Here is a 12847-nt window from a genome sequence, read left to right on the forward strand (position 1 = left end):
CAGCATCAACAATTTTCTGATACTTTTGAACATTATCAATACTTACTTCAGCCATTTCATATTTTTTGTATGACGTTGGGCCCATCAAAGAAAAGTACAGCACCCACAACCATTTTAGAAAATAAATCTTTTTGTTGATTAATAAGTTTGGAGGTCTTTGCTGTGGCAGCGCATTTTTCCAATAAAGCACGTTGTTGTTCCTTTCGTTCGACAAATGTTGGAAATATTCAGTTGGCACTGTTGAGAAAAAATATGGATAAATGAACACAAGTAAAAGTGAAAGATTTTTTTTACCATCTGTTGTTACTTTACACATTAGACATTGGAAACGACGATCAGCATCTACAAATTGCATTTTAGCCTTGCAAACGATTACATCTAATTGAATTCACCAAAATTTACAATGGGTGGCTCATATTCACCCACAACCGTGCGTGCCATTGGTGAGATGGTAAGTGTAAAGGACAAAGCTGTTGTTTTTAATAAATCAGCTGTTGCAGGTATACAATACAAAAAGGCCTGCAAACGAGAAAAAAAAATGTAATTGCCAAACAAAAAATTTATTTCGAATATCAATACCTAACGTAACGGGGCGGGGAGTTACCCTGATCTTGTACCACATATTTTGTGGTCACCAATGGTGGCAATAAAACTTATTGATTAGTAATAAAAGCACTACCAACGTTGATTTTCAATGATAATGCTTATCGGATTTGGCATCTGATCGGGGTCTAAACGGCGTTGGGCTTGATCATACTGTTGCGCCTGTTGATATATACCAGTACCAGGTGTAGGTGGTTGCTAAGAAAATAATCATCAGGAATATTTGAAATATATTTGTTGTATTAGCATACATTATAACCAGGACGTGCGGGTATTGGTGGTTGACCCGGCATGGGTGGCTGACTGGGCATTGGCGCCTGTCCAGGTTATGTTGGTGGCATCATTTGACCCACGTAACCACCTCGTGCACCTGGTTGTTATAGAGGATAACCTGACTGTTGAGGTTATGGAGGACAACCAGGTGGACCAGGTTGTGGTGGATAGCCGAACTGTTTTAGCATTTGCATATAGGTTGTTGCTACTGCTGTCGTGGCATAGATGCGGGCGGCATACCTGGAGGACCATCCCAGCAAAAATCTAGTGACAGAAAATGGCTTTTCCCATATCGCTACACATCCATTCATTCATTTTTTTGTTTAGTTTTCCACGCACTTACAAAGCTATTAAGATCCTGATTTTGCAAGTATTATTAAAACTTCTTTGGTATTTCTTTTTCAGTTTTATAATTGTACTTAATTTAATAATTATAATAAATTAGGTCCACGCTTGTTTGTGCTCAAAATTTACTTCTCAATCGCAATGGCGGCTTCGCAGAATTGGTTCTAGATACAAACACTCGTTACAGCACCAAATTTAGAGATTGCTTTTGCTGATATTGTTGTGAATTATGTTTCTTTATGAAAAATGTACACTTTTAATTTTTATATAGACCTAAAACACTTTTTCTTCTATTTATTTGGAAATTTGCAACTTTTTCAATGCGGTATGTCTGCGGCGTTTCAAGCTGAAAAGAAATGGCGGATTCGCCGAAAATTGTTTGACGTATTTCAAGGTACATAGCATTTAAGAAAAGGCAAGCATATATGGATCGGACATTTCAATTATGCCATCTCATTCTGTCATACTAATATTATGTTCAGACTTACTCGTTTAACGGCTCATTCTTATTTTATGAGTAAAACAAGTTGAAACACGTGTTTTCGCCTTGTAAAATCTGTCAATAAAATAAGTTGAAAATACTTGTTTTCGCCAAAATTTAGATTGAAAACAAGTTGAAACCATTGTCGGCACTAGAACTTATCGGTAATAATCGATTAACCTGTTGTCCCATAACTAATATGTCATTGTGTTTTGAGTGGTAAACTTATTTTCGGGTGATAAATTTATTTAAAATATTTGGAATACAATGGAGAAAAGCAATACAAAAAAAGAAATCAATGGGGAGAGGGCACTGAAGCTGTTATGATAGATATATGGCGAAGTAAGGTAGGAGAGCTTCGAGGTGTGCGGAAAAATAGCCACATTGTGGAGCAAATGGCTGTGGAGTTGGAACAACTTGGAGTTGTGTTACGTGACTGGCTTGTTGGGGTGGTGAGGAGCGGCGGCAAGCAGGTATGCTTGCGGGCCCAGGCTAGCTCGTCGTCTTGGGCGGGGTATTGCACCACCGACCTCACCCGCAGCCACATGAACAAAAAGAGGGTTCATACCTGCATGTGTAAAGAAAGGAGAGAAAAAGCTGAAAAAGATAGAAATAGACGTGAGGGGCAAAGTTATAGAGGGGAAAGCATGAGGGGCAGAAAAAGGTGAAGGCCTGTCCTGTCAGGTGGAGTCTACCCTCCCTCTGCAGTGCAACTTGCACTGCACCGTGGGCACTGTGCTGACTCCTTTTTACCTTACAGTGCCCCCAACCCTGACATGAGTCGGTCCCCTGTCACTCAGTCATTTTCCCTAAACACTCACCTTCACCTAACCTTTCCGCGCACAAGCGCAGCACCAACACGAACTTAAAACTTTAGCCCTGCATAATGAATGTCTTAAAATTTCATCCAAACATAATTCTTATAATTTATTTACAAAATTTTTGGTTTACAAATTACCGACTAACACCCTACTACTAGTTCACTAATTTCAATAAAACTTTAAACTCAAAGTTTACTACAAAATAATTTTCCAAGGGTTTCAAAAGTTTACTCAAAGTAACAATAAAAAAATTGCTCAAACTTAATGCTAACTTTTATTACTGGCGAACATTAAAAATTCATAAGAGTGCAAGAACCAGTGGATACATTCCAAATTCAATTCTATAAAAAAAATACCTACGGCTAATAGACAAAGTGTCTGGTCTCAAAGAAAAAAATTAAACTTTTAGGGCCACCCTAATGCGGTATTATTAATAGGAGCTAATTCTAATTCTAAAGATACAAATTCAAATAAAATAAAATAAGAGGGCGAATAAAAAAAAATTCAAGTACCCTAATCCCTGACCTACCGCAACCGCTCAAATAAACATAAGATCAATTATGTACACAGCAAAAGTAGGTCAACAAGGAAAAGAATTTATGTTTATATGGAAACAAATGGTATGTATGTAAGTGCAAATATACGTTTGTGACGTTTTTCATGCATGCACATATGTTCGTTGCAATCTGTTTTTATTTTTCTGCTTTGCTAATTCCTGTTCTATTTTTGCAAGACTACTAACACATGTACATACAACTAAACAGGTGTATATTGATAAATTTTTATATTTCACTCAAAACACTCACCAAGTTACTCTCCTTATCCAACGGCGCCGCTGCAGTTGAGTAGCTTTGCTGAAAATGCTGAAAAGAAATACTCCTAGCATGCATACAATTCTACAGGCCACGCCCACGTTGGCCACCCGCAATCACTCAGCCAAGATCACTCGCTAGTGATCTTTAGTAATGAGTGCTTTGGTAGTATTAATTCTATCAACGTGATGGTGAAACGTGTTTAAAAAAAGTATATTCGCACCAGCAAAACAAAGAATGCCTATTATGCTGAAGGCATCATTACAATTTCAGGGTGTGAGCCTAATAACGCGGTATATTGGCCGGAATAAAAATAAAAATAAATGTAATTTTTTTTTTCAAAAAAATCAAAAAAAGCAAAAAAAAATTTTTAAAACTCAAAGTTTAACAATCCTGAGTTACGGCTACCATGCATAGCCAAGAGAAAGGAACACGTAAGAAAAATATGTATCTGGTAAGGAAAGATCAAAAAAAAAAGGGAGGGAAACAAAAAAAAAAAAAAAAGACAATGGAATGTCAGACCGAAGAACCAAAAAAAAAAAGGGAATGAAAGGAATAAACGAATGAGGAAATTTAAATGGGAGCGAGAGTGCCACCATTAGGAAGTATGGTGTTAAAGTTTGGGATTCACTTTAACACCATATATGTGTGACCCCTGAAACTAAATGACCCCTGTTTCCTGTTTCCTACTAAAAGTATGCTCCTTCCGACAATATAAAAGAGATATAAATAAACGTAATAATAAAAAAATACAATATACAAAAATAATGTGGTGACCAAATCCAACGCCGGGGCCGTTCCTCTCTCCGCCTGTGCTTGTTGTAGTTTAAAGGGCCAAAATATGGAAATGTTGCTGCCAACTTTATTGTGATGGTTGCTGCCGTTTTTCTTTATTTGTTGTGTTAGCTCCCAAAGATTTTAGTTACCTGTGGTGTCGTTGCCGTTGTTGTTGTATTGCGCGCCAATACATAAAGACTTAGTGTAGCGCTTGTGGGTATTGTTGTTGCGACCCAATGCCACTGGTGGAAAATGCTCCTCCTCGATATTGCCAAGTTCTTGTGTTTTCACTGTGGTTGTAGTGGTGTGCGCCACCAAATAAAATTATAGTGTAGTGCTTTTGGATGTGTAGTAATAGTGGTTGGGCGATACGTCGCCGATATACGAACGTTGTTGTACTGGTTGTTGGGCGGTGCGCCGCCAATCTCACAAAAATAGTGTTGTTGTAGTCGAGCGGTATGTTACTAAGATAGAAATATATACAAGTTGTGGTTGTTGCGGCCGTGCGTTGCCAACAAAAAAATGCTGTAGTGGATGTTGTTTGCCGGTACCAATGGAGTTGCTGTTGTTGCTGCGTTCTAACCCCTCCAATAAGACATGTTGCTACAATTGCTTTGCTGTCGGCTAAATAATAAAGTGTTGTGACGATTACTGTTGGCGTTGCGCCGCCAATACCAAAACTCGTGGTTGCTATTGTTGGAGCGGTATGTCGCTAATTCAGCCTTTAGGCCGCAAACCGTAATTTGCAATGCTCTGCCCAGTGCGTTCTTTCCAAAAGGGAGTGTCCTGTTAATATAAGGAAAGCAAAACATTATTCTTTGGGAATTCCTAATGCAAGAAGCTGAAGTGATGCTAAAACTATTTTTTTGTTTGTGTTTTTTTTTTTTTTTTTTGTTTGCATGATTAATATACACACCGACATACATATGTTTGTACGGAGGCGTGCATATATGCATGCAAATTTGCTTTTGGCTTGCTTGGAAAATTGGCTTTGTGGACGCCAGCTTCCCAGTGGGCATGCCAAGTTGGTGGGAGATAACAAAAATTCAAGGGCAGCGAAAACCATTGTACTTACCAGGAACTTCTGCTGCTGTCCTGAGTTGGGGACTGCTTGGTGGTGGGCAGGATATCCCTAGCCTTTACTTCTTTGTGCGTCTTTTTTTTTTTCACGTTTCGCGAAACCTTCGGCGCGCACAACTTAAAGTTTCGCTTTTATTCACGCACTACAACCTTTTTTTTTTTTTCGCTTTAAGCCGCGCACTTCAAACTTTTTAAAATATTTTTTTCGGGGCACAAACTTTTAAATATTTACTCACTCGCACTGGGCACTTGATAAAGTAATACTTTGTCCGTTGCCTAACGTTGCGCCCTTTTATAGCTACCGCCGTGGCAGGGGAACGTTACTCAGAAACGGAAAATTCCTACCTATACATGCCAAACTTTCTTCTCGGCTTTCCCGTATTTTTCATCCATACGTATATTTCACTCATACCTTCACACGCTTACCGCTCCACAAAACGAACACCTACACAGATACATTTGGTTCGCGCCTTGACCGCTCACACTGATGCGTATAGCCTTGCACAAAAACACATCCACATACATAATACCGAACAGAACAAACACATAGTTACTTATCATTCGTCAAGGCTGCTAGGTTGTTAGCAACATGGTGAAATTTTACTTATTATAACAACATGATGCCAAGCGCAACATCTTATTTCCGTTGCCACATTGTGTTCACTATAGGTACAATGTTGTCAATGTTAATGTTATTATGTTAGTATTATTTTAATGGTAACATTGCGGCTAAGGCACGGACCTGAACACAAAACACATAAACACATATACGCACATACACTCTGCCACTCATTTACGCCAGTATGGAGGCAGGCTGTCGTTACAGTTGTGTACACTCCAGCAGAAATAAAATTCCCAATGCATAACCTGACGTCCAGATACAGGTGAGTTGGTAGTCTTAATACTTGGCAAGATTTTTTTATAATTTTATTTATTAACAAAGGAAGGAGAAGGCACAAATTGGACCCTCTGGCGACGCACCTTCAAGGTGGCCACTGTATGCAGAAATGCACCAGCTTTTGGCACCTTTCAAAAGTTATAATCCTGAAGGGCTTGTTGAGGACAGCATTTATGGTGAGATATTTTATATTTATTAAGTGAATTTTAGTAGAAGTTTACTCAAGTTATCGTGATTACTCAAGTTGTCGTGAACACGGACAGACGGACGGACGGAGACAGGGCTAAAATGATTTCTATTTGGACGTTGATAATTTTGATATTTAGCTTGGGGCTTCCCAAGACAGCTGGTTCCATGCACCGGAGTTACTCGGAATTTTTTTTCCGACCAAAGGCTGTCATTTCAGTGTAACCCCATTTAATTTATTACGTCCCTCCAACAACGCCCCGCAGATCACGCTTAAGAGTACTAAATAATAAAATTAATGATTTATACAATTTAACCCCTAATTAAATTTTAAAATAAATTATAAGCCAAAGCGAGTTAAATTGTCCATTGCCTTATTTTGTTATTTTATTGAATTATAAAAGTTTTTTAATTGCAGAAAATGTCGAAACCTTGGATTTCACTCTTGAGTCGCCAGAAACAAGCACCTACGAATCAGCAGTGCCTTCTAAGGATTATGAATCTCCCACGCCATCCACGTGCGTTCAGCTAAAAAAAAAATTATCAATTAAAATTTTTGGAAAAAATTGATAAAATTGAATAAGAAATGGAAAAATGTAGCAAATATTTGAGGGAAAGCGATAAAAATTCGAAGAAAGAACTAAAGCAATTTTAGAAAATGAAGAAAGAAAAACAAAAGCTTTAGAAGAGTATGTCCAAAAAAACAAGGAATTAACTCAGGCATTAATTGAATTTTTAAACAAATAATTCTAAAGATAAACTAATTTTTTTTTAATGTAAATAATTAATTTGTGTTGGGAATTTTTTTTAGCGAAATGAATATTTTTCGTTTTTAGTTACTGAGTACTATTATTATCAATTAGACTACCCTAATTTTTAGTTATTAAATATTTAATTTTGAATATGCATTTAATTTTTAGTGAAATGAATTTATTATGTTTTAGTTTTTAAGTAATATTACTTTTACTTTTATGCGAAAAATAAGACTGGAATAAACAAAGTACCTTTTCTTGAACAAGAGTATTTCAAAGTTTTTTTTACTTACTGAAAAGGGTAGCTAAACTTTTTCGAATTATTTCTGCATTATTTTGACGGTCGTTAGCCGATATTTCTTGATGTGGATATTGACGATTTCTTTCTACAATTTGCAAAGCGGAAATCCATTTCTCGTTAATACTGTCGTTCCTTTCGTTTAAAAAGTTATGTAGGACAAAACATGCCTTTATAATAATGTTGGCATTTTGTATTTGATTGTCTATGCCCTTACCAATTCGTCGAAAACGCGCCTTCACGTCACCAAAGGCATTTTCAACAACTCTTCGCACTTTGGAAAGAGAATAGTTAAAATTTTTATCGTCTTCATTTTGAGACACTTGGAATGCATATGGTTCCATCAACATTATGCTAAAACGAAAAGCTGAGTCTCCTATAATGAAAATCGGCACATCAACACCGGAAACCGGTGTGCGCATTTCATCCAGGTAAGGACATTTTTCCAACTGTGTTTTCAATGTTGAGGACTCGAAGATTTGGAAATCATTGCACCGTCCTGGACTGCCTACATTAATATAAATGAACCGGTATCTGAAACAAAAAATTGTATATCTTTCTTTATAAACAACATAATCATAAAGGAACACACCTCGCGTCGACCAAAGCAAGTAGGATATTCGAATACCATCCCTTGTAATTATAATAATCAGTTGCATCTTCACTACGTGAATGAATCTCAATGTGACAACCATCTGAAATTTTTAAAAACAAGAACGTTGACATACATAGCTATGGTAACCCAAATTTAACACACCTATTGCTCCCATGCACTGAGGAAATCCTATAGCTTCGAATCCTTGTACTAGGTCTGATACTTTTTCCCTCGTTAAGGGAAAACTAGGCATGTACGTAAGGCTCAAATGTTTCCATGTCTGAGTACAAAACTCAAGTACTATTTCACACACGGTGGACTTTCCAACTCCAAACATGTTCCCTATTGTGCGATACTCTGCCGATGATCCCAACGCGTAGAGGGCTATGGCTACTCGTTTGTGTAAAGAGATGGCTTTTCTTAGTGGGTATCTTTCTTTTCCAACACTCTTAAATTATCGCAAAGTTCTATAAATACACTTCTTTTCATGCGAAAATTGCTTTTGAAGAACTCATCTCCATTCACTTGGCAGTCAACTTCCCAGAAGGATTGCGATCGAGCCTTTGAAAAGAAAAGTGTTAATGCTTTTGCAAACCCCCACTAGCATGCTTACTCTTGTCCAATATGACCTTGATGGCCAGGAAAGGTTTTGTGAGGCCACCAATAACATAAAATATTGTTTTCTCAGCAACTGCATCTTTCTGATATTCATTGCACGCCGCTTTTTGAACTGGTTCAAATACTCATTGTCGAACGATGTATATTGAAATAAACACAAAGGATTTGATTGTGCTTCCATGGTTAATATCTTCAACACTTTTTTCTCTTTATCACTCATCTCAAATTAGAATAAAATTCACAAACACACAATATTATCAAATTTAATGAAATCGCTTACAATAATATCAAATTCCTCATGGTTGCATTGGAGCTGTCAAAATAAAATAAGAACCGAAGGTGTGAACGTATTTGTTTTATGTGAGGTGTTTTATGCTAAAACACTTGTTTTAGAGTGTAATCAGAACATGATTTAACAGTTGTGGAACATTGTGGGATATTTTGTCGTTGGTCGCCATTTTCGGTCACTAGATTTTTGCTGGGAAACTAACTCTTAGAGATAATTATCCGCTACCACTGATATATGACTGTATTGAATACTTACAGAATAAACGATATTTTTCGGTATTGGTTTAAAGAGCGGTTTTCATCAGGTTCATATGGCTCTTGAGTCTATACCATTTACATTTTTCGTAACCCCTCATGGACAATTTGAATATTTTAAAATGCCGTTTGGGTTAAAAAATGCTCCAGCGGTATTTTAACGATTCATCAACAACATCTTCAGAGACATGATAGACGAAAAAAAAATTATTATTTATATGGACGATATACTTTTTGCCACCGAGGTGTATGACGAGCACATCAAACTTTTAAAGTCAGTACTGGAAAGAATTTCATTACGAAGATTGAAACTTAATATGGGTGAATGTAAGTTTGGTTATAAGAAAATTTAGTATTTACGTTACAAAGTCACTCATAAAGGAATTCTCACATAAAAAGTATACAGAATTTTCCGGCCCCTTCGAACTTGAAGCAGTTAAAATCATGTGTAGGGATGTTTTCTTATTTCCGCAGATTTATACCGTCCTTCTCAGAAATAGCTAAGCCCCTGCAGAATTTACTTAAAAGGAATACCCAATTTGATTTTGATGATAAATGCCATGAGCTTTTCTGGAGCTGAAGTCTAGACTAGTTAAGAGCCCTGTTCTAGCCATTTATAGCCCTACCAAGGAAACTGAGTTACATTGTGACGCTAGTAGTACTGGCTTCGGTGCAGTTCTACTGCAACGCCAGGAAGATAATAAATTCCATCCGATATCCTATTTTTCTAAAACCGCATCGAGTTCGGAATCGAAATACCACAGTTTTGAATTGGAAACGTTGTCCATATTATATGCCTATACCATTCATGCTAGTTACTGATTGTAATTCCCTGACTATGACCCTTGATAGAAAACAGCTGAATCCTGGGATAGCCAAGTGGCCTCTTGAACTTGAAAATTATGACTATAAAATACAGCAGAGAAAGGACACATCAATGGGTCATGTAGATGCTTTGAGCAGGAGACAAGTAGCTTCAATCATAAATTCATATGAAGTAGAATTTCGAATTCAAGTAGCACAAGAAAGAGGCAAAGATATTCAATCGGTGAGAAAATAATTGGAAAATGAGGAACTTAAAGATTATAAACTAATTGATGGGCTAGTATATAGAAGTAAACCGGACGGCAAAGATGCGCTTTATGTACCGTACGCAATGGAAAATAATGTTATACAATTGATCCATGAGAAAATGGGCCATCTATCTATAGATAAAACTTTCAGCAAATTGAGTTTATATTACTGGTTTCTGCGAATGATAATGAAAGTGGAAAAGTTCTTTAGAAATTGTTTAAAATGTATTATGTACGCTAACCCTCCTCATGCTAAAGAGAAAACCTTATACCCTACTGCAAAGCAGCCTTTACCATTTGACACTATCCATATTTATCACTTTAGACCACTGCCGTCATTGAAGTCTAAACGTAAGCACATTTAAGTGGTAGTAGACGCTTTCACTAAGTTTGTTAAATTATATCCAACAAACTCTACGAGTACCCGAGAGGTCACAGCTGCCTTAGAAAAATATTTTAATTACTATAGCCGACCGAAACGTATAGTAAGTGTTAGGGGAACCTCTCTCGAATTTTCGGCCTTTTTATTAAAAAACGACATAAATCACGTGAAAGTCGCTGTGGCATCGCCTCAAGCTAACGTACAGGTAGAGAGGGTGAATCGAGTATTAAAAGCAATGTTGGGAAAATTGACTAACGAAATAAATCGTGATTGCTGGGTTAAGAGATTATTAGAAGTTGAATACGCAATAAACAGCTCTGTTCATAGTACATGCAAAGAGACACCAAGCCGGTTAATGTTTGGGGTTGAGCAAAGAGGCGTAATAGTAGATGAGTTTGCTGAGAATTTTCAGGACAAACTTTGTCCGCATCGTGATAGGAATCTTGATCTTATACGTACGGATGCATCAAATCGAATAGTAGCCAAGAAAGAGTATGATACCAACCGACAGTCCCAGAATAAGACTACAACCAAGACGTACGACGTAGGAAACTATGTTGTTATAAGAAACGTTGATACTACTTGTGGAAGTAATAAAAAATGTATTCCCTTATACAAAGGTCCATATGTAATACACAAGGTGGTCGGTCATGATAGGTATGTTGTACGGGATATTGATAACTGCCAGCTCACACAGTTGCCTTATGATGGAGTAGTTGAAGCTTACCGAATTAAAAGCTGGCCTCAATCACCCGATGGAGATGTAGTGGAATCAGACTAATATTTGTTAGAAATTAAGTTATACTGTATCGAGGTCGATTACATTGTCAGATTGGCCGAGCTGTAACTCTTAACGCAAATAGCGAATTGTACTTAGATTAGGTATTAGATTAAGAAATGTACGAAAGTGAAGATAGAAATTAAGTTATAATGTATCAAGGTCAATACGGTGCGAGCTGGAATTCTGAACACAAATAACGAATTGTATCAGATTAGGAAATATACGACAGTAAAAATAGAAATTAAGATAATGTATCGAGGTCGATACAGTTTCAGGTTGGCCGAGTTGTAAGATCATAAATGCAACCATGTCAACTAATGTAACAGAATAAGCAAATATACATCACTGTAAAGGAAGAAAATGGAAGAAAAATAAGATGGTGGACTTCCGGTTCATTATTTGGATTGAATACCGAAAAATAAAGTTCTAAAATAATTAATCCTGACATTTTCCACTGTTTTATTAACCATCGAAGGTAAAAATTACATACAGAAATTTATTTTATTAGTCCGAAAATAAAAGTTAAATCCGGACTTTAAAAGAAATAAAAGTACGGCCCTATAACTAAGATACGTTTCAACCAAATGAAACGAATTTTTCACCAATCCATTCTCGTAAATATTTGGATTTGAAACCTTGTCCCTACAGGGACTTTACAATATTAATACTAGAGATTTGTTATCAAAAAACTATAGCCAACTCTTGTTGTTTTTGCTGTTATTTTAGTGATATAGATCCAGTACGTTCCGGTAACAAGCACCATTTTTCGCCTTAAGGTATGCCCCTTGAAATTCTATACACCGCTTTTTGTCCTCGCGTCGCGTTGCGTTATATGTACATAATAACGCCGTTAATATTTTCTTTTCACTGGCATAGGGAATGTCAAAAGGAGATGACAAACGGAAGATGTAACCAACATATTGACAATTATTCACTGCCGTGATGGTAAATTCTTTATTAAACATAGTTTCACATCATTTAGTTCTTATTATTTTATAAATGTATCCAATTTAGCGCATTATGTTCGGTAGTAGTGCAGTTTATGGTACCCGCCGAAATTTGGACGAAAGTCCCCGAATGGGGTATGAAAAGACGCGTATTTACGTCTAGATCGCGAATCCGAAAACGGAAGTTAAATTTTTTTACCCGTTAAAAACTAGTTTGGTTGTAACATATTCTTCTCGCACAATCGCGTCAAATTAAGGTCGCGAATCACATCGTTTATGAGTATCACTCTGCTTATACATTATAATAACCACGAATTAAGGTTAACGCTTTGTTAAATTTGGTTAATTCAGTGGTTATCAAAATTATAAACATTGAAAAAAAAACTGTCGTTCGTTAGAGAGTTGCAGTAAAATACATGAAGTAAATTAAAAAGTGTTGCCACGTCAGCAAAAATATACAATAATACAGTTATAATATAGTATCACTTGAACTGTATTGATTGGATTACCCTCTTTACTTAAGGTTTAAAAATTCACTATGCCATGCCGGGAGGTTGCATCAAGGGCGTGTTACCGATTTTT

At 36.7% G+C, this 12847-nt stretch overlaps 1 pseudogene; it reads right to left on the reverse strand.

The window, feature by feature from the left end:
* Nucleotides 1-4311: 4311 nt before the first annotated feature.
* LOC137241678 (putative nuclease HARBI1) lies at nt 4312-8809 on the reverse strand (annotated as a pseudogene).
* Nucleotides 8810-12847: the final 4038 nt, after the last annotated feature.

This window comes from Eurosta solidaginis, chromosome 2 (assembly GCF_040869045.1).
Source record: "Eurosta solidaginis isolate ZX-2024a chromosome 2, ASM4086904v1, whole genome shotgun sequence".
NCBI classification, from domain to species: domain Eukaryota; kingdom Metazoa; phylum Arthropoda; class Insecta; order Diptera; family Tephritidae; genus Eurosta; species Eurosta solidaginis.